An 8036-nucleotide genomic window follows, 5' to 3' on the forward strand; every position below is an offset into this window, starting at 1 on the left:
ACTATTCCTGCTCAGTTAGTCCATTGTAGATGGTGCGCCCACATAAGCCCTAAATCGCCGTTAGTTGGGTTACATGACTATTAAAGCACTTTGAGCTGCATTTCATGTCATGAAAGGTGCTATACAAATAAAGTTTATTATTATTAGCCAAGCGTGGCTAACGCTAATGCACTTTCACCGTTAGCATGTAGCTAACGTGGTCAACGTGGCCTGATATACTTGGATTCTGTTGCTGCTGGTTGTTGCTAATAGTGTCTAAAGCATGTATGTGAATGCTTATGTCCATTACTGTGTTGGCGTTAGTTGGGTTCAAGGATTATTAGCCAAGAGCTGCCTATAATGGGCCGTTAGCGTGTAACTAAGCCAAGGCACTCAAACGGCTATGTTAAACATCTTATCAACAACCTGTATGAGTGGTCAATGTCATCAATGCTAACATTAGCCCGTTGAACAGTGTTATTTTGGTGTATTTTGTGGGTTTTTGTGACACAATGTCACGTCCAAGGTCCAAATGATCACCAGCCTTGGAGAGACACAGTGCGGCTGCAGAGTTCATGTGCAACCTCTAATAAGTCAACATGTTGAAAAATCTTTAGAAAACAGCTGATCTACAAGCTCACAACAACTCGCAAAGCCACGCGTTGTGAGCGTGTACACCGGCTATTTTAAAATAGCCAAAGTATATAGGGATACAGTGGTTAATGCAGGTTTTGTAATAATTATATACATCTACAGTTTACAAAAGGACAATATTTGCCTCTGAGATGTAGTCGAGTAGAAGTACAAGTACTGAAAATTGAAGATAATCCAGTAAAGTTAAAACCCCTCAAATTTGTACAGTACTTGAGTACAAACAAATGTACATTATCTATCCATCTATCTATCCATCAGCATAAAACGAAACGAATATTCTATCTATCTATCTATCTATCTATCTATCTATCTATCTATCTATCTATCTATCTATCTATCTAACTATATCTATCTATATCTAGCCTGTCTGTCTCTCTGTGAACACATTACTTAATAAGATGTATGATGATTCATTATATTATTCTATGATTATTAGATAATGATTATACGTGCCCCATGATTATTATAAGATCATATATCTTAATCAAATATAATAATCATATGATATAGAGCTGAGGCCGCGCGCAGCGCGGCCGAAGTTCTAGTCTTTATTATAGGCTAAACCTAAGGGAAATATGTTCCCTAGTGTCCAGGTTTGTTCATCTTCTTACACATGCTACACATACGTGCAATGGTTCAATTTGATATTTTGTTGTTAAAACAAAAAGGTTTTTGTGAAAATGTTAAAGCTCTAATCTCTGATAATCATTGCCATAGAGTGTTTGTTCAGTAACAGGGATCTATCTGTATCTCCAGCGGTTTAATAAACTGAAAATATGTTTTTAGGTTGACAATTTCATCCCATCAGGAGAGAGTATCCTGATTTGATGTAGGCCTACTGTTCATTGTTCCAGTTCCAATGTTGTGTGCTCACTTGCTGTTTATCCAGTATCCTGTAGTTCTTCCTCTGGATATAAGAGGTATAGTGGATTATCTCTTTACTAAAGAGCTTGAGATACAGTGAGACTCTTAAACAAGTACCAAGTATAAAATATCATGAATATATATATTTAACTAACCCTAACCCCCCCGTTTTTAAGTTGCTTGATTCAGTATTTAAATATTTGATATTTATTTTATCAGACACGCCCCCTTCCTATACAAACCCATTATAACTTCAAACTCCATTTTTAACATGTTAAATTCATGAAAAACACCCGTCCTTGGTTCTGGTGACTCACCCTGCCCTCCTAATACGTGAGGGGGCCGTGTTTTTTCGATTACTTTTTTCATTTATTTAAAAAATAATAATTGGAAAATAAAAAAATTCAACACAATAAAAAAATGCAATAAAATAAATGAAAAAAGTAATCAAAAAAACACGGCCCCCTCGCGTATTAGGAGGGCAGGGTGAGTCACCAGAAGCAAGGACGGGTGTTTTTCATGAATCTAGCATGTTAAAAATGGAGTTTGAAGTTATAATGGCTTTGTATAGGAAGGGGGCGTGTCTGACAAAATGAATATCAAATATCTAAATACTGAATCAAGCAACTTAAAAACGGTCTGGGGGGCTCTCAAAAGCCTGAGTAGACAATAAAATGACCCAAAGTTTTTTTGAAAGTGAAATATCCCTTTAAGTACACTTTTCGGGAAGTTTACTAGTTTTCATTTTTCAATACTTGTAATTCTACTCCACTAAATCTCAGAGGCAACAACTGCACTTTCACTCCTCTACAATATTATTTGAGAACTTTACTAATTACTTACATTTTGATTATTATTACAAAACATACATTAACCACTTCAGCCCTATATACATTTCAACCATTTGAAAATAGCCGATCTACAAGCTCACGATGCGTCACGATGCGACGCATTGTGAGCTTGTAGATCGGCTATTTTCAAAAGAGTTTTATCCATTTATTTGAAAACTTGAGGAATGGGACATTCTGCACGTACTTTCCACTTTTGGTACTTAAATACACCTCAAGTAATTTTTTTTGCAGTATAGGCCTATTGACACTTTTAGAAATTGAGTACTGTACCAATTAAAGGACAGACCAAATCAATCATTAAAATATAGAACAGAATATAAAAAGGAACGAATAGCCTTTGATCATGACAGTCATGTATCAGGGCTAGAACCGAGCTCCACAACGCAATATGTGTCCTAATTAGTATAGGCCTACGTTGGTTTGTGGTGATTTTCTTATCTGCAATATAGAATAGGCCTACATCAGTTATGTTTTGATATAGGAAGGTGGTACAGCATCCATGGCTGTCAAAAAAAGCCACTTCATCCTCCAGAAAACATAATTTAAACACAAACTGCCTTGTGCACGGTTCACAAAGCAAACCCCAGCTGTGCGCTCTTTTGCTCGTGCATGTATTCGCCCCGCCTGCAGTTCCAGCTTTGGCCAGTAGGGTTCTCACTCCTCCAAGTTCCACACCCAACTGAACAGGCCCCCTGCCCAACCTGGAGGACTAGTGCAGAGATAACCCTCCCCACCTGCCTTCCTGCAAACATGGCCAATTACTTTTGTTGGGCACCAGGCCCAGCTGGAGATCCCCATGGAGGATTTGAAACCCTAGTCTCTGAGGTGGGGGGCAGGAACTTTACTCCATACCAGAGAACCCTATAGAGATATAAAGATTGAATTCACACGCATGCACGCACGCACACACGCACGCACGCACGCACGCACGCACGCACGCACGCACGCACGCACGCACGCACGCACGCACACACACACACACACACACACACACACACACACACACACACACACACACACACACACACACTGCTTGCCTAGTAGTCCATCGTGACCGAGGATGACTTCTGCTACTATTTGTAGGTCCTTTGATGACTGTACAGTACAGTGTAATGCGGGATGCACACTGTGGAGCAAGTGAAATCCTTACCCGGTGGAGCAGGTGCAGACTTGGCCAGCTTCCTTCCTCTGATTTCAAGGAGTCGACTTGCGAGCTGGACTCCTTGTTGGCAGAGTCCAGGCCAGGAGGAGTAGTGGCATCCACACACACACACACACACACACACACACACACACACACACACACACACACACACACACACACACACACACACACACACACACACACACACACACTCAGTTTGTGTGCTGTGCACTGTCGCAGTGTGATAAAACAAGCCACGAGAAGCCAAGAACACACACATCACACTATAAAGTAAGAAATCGTCTGTATTTTGAGGTCGGGGAATCAATATGATCTAGAAAAAGTGCTCCTCGGAGCACAGGTCTCCGCCAGGTCAGGTAGGTTATTGTGGCCTCCTGGTGGCGCTATAATAGGCCAATGTGAAAAGGGTGCCATTTCTTCAAAGGCCTTTTACGGCAATCGGACACTGCATTCATGATTTGAGGCATTTTGTTCCAAAAATTTGTTTTGCTAAATTAGACCTGCTGGTGGCACTATAGCATTTTCTCCTCGGCTTAGTGGAAATGTGCGTGCAAAATTTCACAGAAATTGCACGCTGCGTTCATGATTTGAGGCATTTTGTTCAAAACTGACCTATCCTGCAAACTTTGGAAGCCAATGTTAGCCAATTAGGATGGAATATGAAAAATCTGACATATCTGTGTTGATCACATGGCAATAGAGATACTGTGTACCGATTTGTCAGATTTTTGGACAGAATCTGTAGGAGTAATAGCAAAACATTTATTTTGCACAAACCTCCTAGTGGCGCTCTAAAAGGCAGATGTGAAAAATTTAGGGCAAAGGTTTTTCCTTGGCCTCTAGGGAGTGTGCGTGCAAAGTTTCACCCAGATTGGTGCAGTTATAGGTAAAACGCAAAACGGCCTGTTATAGTGCCACCATGAGGCTGATTTCAAAATGATCAAGTGGCATTTCTTTCTTGGCCTAGTGGGAATGTGCGTGCAAAATTTGACGGAAATTGAATGCTGCGTTCATGATTTGAGGCATTTTGTTCAAAACAAACTAATCCTGTAAACTTTGGAAGCAAATCTTAGGTAATCAGGATGGAATATGGGAAATCGGACAGATCCGTGTTGATCAAATGACTATAGAGATACTGTGTACCGATTTGTGTGATGTTTGGACAAAATCTGTTGGAGTAATATCCAAAAATTTGTTTTGTGCAAACAGGCCTCCTGGTGGCGCTATAACAGGCCCATGGGAAAAGGGCAAGGGTTCTGAATTGGCATCCAGGGAGTGTGTGTGCACAGTTTCGCAGTGACTGGGCCAACGGTGCCGGAGATTAGCTGTTCACAGACAGACACACAGACGGACGGACGGACACGCGCACGGACGGACGGACGGACGGACAGGGTGCAAAACATACGACTGTCAGCGCATGAGCGAGCTGCCCGAGTATGCGATTCTTGGTGTCTGGAAAGTGGCCTCAGCTCATTGGCTCATTTACTCATGACACGACGAATGAGAGTTAGCGGTTTCAGTGTTGCTAAGATACGGTCTGTGCCCCATAGACTGTAGGGTAAAACGGGGAGGGGCTACTGGCAACCTGTTGTGAAATAAGGACAGATCTACAAGGCAACAACGCGTCGACACGCAAGGCGTTGTTAGCTTGTAGATCTGTCCTCCAGAAATTGTGGCGATTGCAGTACCTGCGGAAGTGATTTACATACGTATTGGGTCATAATGCGTTTCATATTAATTGTACGTCGTGCAAGTACAGTAACGGTATGGGACGCTTTTGGTGTTATACTGTAGGCGTAATATTTTGTGCAAAAGTGTGTGAGTTGTATGGAGCATGCATCTGCCATTTTCCCCTGGCGAACGCTGACTATCCACTCCATGGGTCTCGGCTCGGATTAGTGTAGGAGGATAATATACATATTCATTTGTTCATGTTTATAAAAAGGTATAGTGGACATGTGAGTTGGACCCAGAATTCAAACCACACAATAAAAAGTATTGACAATACTAAGTAATGAATACAAGAAACAACAAAATACTTTTGTTACCATGCACTTTTATTGAATACAATGGGTCATATTTTATGACTTTGTACGGTGACTTGAATTGGAGAACTTATTCAGCAGCTTCTTTTCCCTGTAACAAAAGTAAAGAATATAATTTTAGATATTCAACATACATTTTCAGTTGAATCTTAGTTAGCATAACTCGAAAAAGTGCTCCTCGGAGCACAGGTCTCCGCCAGGTCAGGTAGGTTATTGTGGGCCAGCAATGTTCAGAATTTGCCATCAGGATGGAATATGAAAAATCGGACGGAATCATCTTGATCACTTGACTATAGAGATAATGTGTACTGATTTGCATGATGTTTGGACAAAATTTGTAGGAGTAATATAAATAAAAGAATTGGCCTCCTGGTGGCGCTATAATAGGGCAATGTTAAAAGGGTGGTGTTTGTTCTTCAACGTAGTGCGAATGTACGTGCAAAGTTCCACCGCAATCGATTTGCGGCATTTTGTTCAAAACGGGCCACTCCTGCAAACCTTAGATGTCAATGTTAGCCAATCAGGATGGAATATGAAAAATCAAACAGATCCATCTTGATCACATGACTATAGAGATCATGTGTACCGATTTGCGTGAAATTTGGATAAAATCTGAAGGCTTAATCTCAAAATATGTGTTTTACATAAGTCGGCACTTATGAGGCCGACTTATGTAAAACACATATTTTGAGGTGGCGATATAAAAGGCTAATGTGAAAAATGCAGGGCAGATGTTTTTCCTTGGCCTCAAGGGAGTATGCGTGCAAAGTTTCACGCAGATCGGTTTAGTTACAGTTAAAAGTGCAATTTGGCCTTTTATAGCGCCACCATGAGGCTGATTGGAAAATTTCCAAGTGCCATTTCTTCCTCGGCCTAGTGGGAATTGTGATTTGAGGCATTTAGTTCAAAATGGACCAGTTCTGCAAACTTTGGAAGCCAACCTTAGCCAATCAGGATGGAATATGGAAAATCAGACAGATCTGTGTTGATCACATGACTACAGAGATACTGTGTACTGATTTGCGTGATGTTTGGATAAAATCTGTAGGAGTGATATAAAAAAAATATTTTGCACAAATCGTCCTCCTGGTGGCGCTATAACAGGGCAATGTAAAAGATTTGGGGCAGAGGTTCTGAATTGGCATCCAGGGAGTGTGTGTGCACAGTTTCGCAGCGACCGGGCCAACGGTTTCGGAGATTAGCCGCTCGCAGACAGATGGACACACGGACACACGGACACACGGACGGACGGACGGAGGGTAAAACATACTCTCTCGCCATGCCTTTCGGCCTGGCGGAGACAATAATAATGATAAAACCGTAAAAAGATTTTAAAAAAGATAGAGAGTGCAAAAAAGTAAAAAAAAAGGAAGAGAACATTAGCGTATGTGCATAAATGTAATCTTGGTATATTGTATACACCAACAGCATTTTTCCTAAAATGGTGGACAACCACCACGTGATAAACTTACAGGAAATCAATCTAAGGTGTGGTGTCTCGGTTTCATCTACCGTCTCCATTACACATGAAGATTCTTCTCTGGCCTCCACCCCAGCCTACTTACCTGGAGGGAGGATGGGGGAAAGAGAGGTACAGATAGGGAGAGAGAGGTACAGATAGGGAGAGAGAGGTACAGATAGGGAGAGAGAGGTACAGATAGGTAGCAGACAGAATGTATACATTTGCACAGGGCCATGTTCCCCAGAGGCCCATTTCACACTGGGCCCACTTCCCCTCTATGGCCCAGTTAACTTCAGTTAACGTGTCAAAGTAAAACATGTTATTGTTTCTGAGCATTTCCTTCCTGGATTTTATTTATGAAGGGCGGCGGTGGTTCAGGAGGTAGAGTGGGCTGTCTTGGAATCCCCCGCCCCCCAGCGCCCGGAGCTGTCAAAGCTTGGGATCAAGTGCTTTTACTGGTAATTCTGAGTAAAAGACCCATTAGCAGGTTGCCAAAGGCAGGTCAGTGTTTTCTCTCTGCAACTCCTACAACCGTGTCTCCTCAAAGCCCAGAACAAAATGAAGAGACATGCCACGCTTCATAGAGGTATTGACTTCCCCTGACCACACCGTGTCACTATTTACTCCTCTGAGTGTAGCACCAACATAGGAAACTAGCATGGAAATACAGCATATCTGTCACTACACATGCATGATTTCCTCTGCCATTGGTGTGTGAATGTGGGTGAATGTAATGGCCATTGTAAAGCAGTTTGACGAAAGGTGCTATATACATGCAACATGTATTTAATGTTTTTTTTAAGCATAACAAATAAATCTGTGTTTGATGCAGGGAGACATCAGAATGAAATGGACTCTTTGGCTGTGTCGAACTTTTGTTCATTCCATTAAAACACCTTAGACATTTGTCTGTTTGGAGGAGTTCACATGTGCTTTATTGTTCTGCACCTGAATGGCATCATAAAAAAATGTGCAACACAAATAGAGCAGCTCAAGTTTTATGAACAATATTTTTT

This window comes from Gymnoscopelus braueri (assembly GCF_963280865.1).
Source record: "Gymnoscopelus braueri genome assembly, chromosome: 2".
NCBI classification, from domain to species: Eukaryota; Metazoa; Chordata; class Actinopteri; order Myctophiformes; family Myctophidae; genus Gymnoscopelus; species Gymnoscopelus braueri.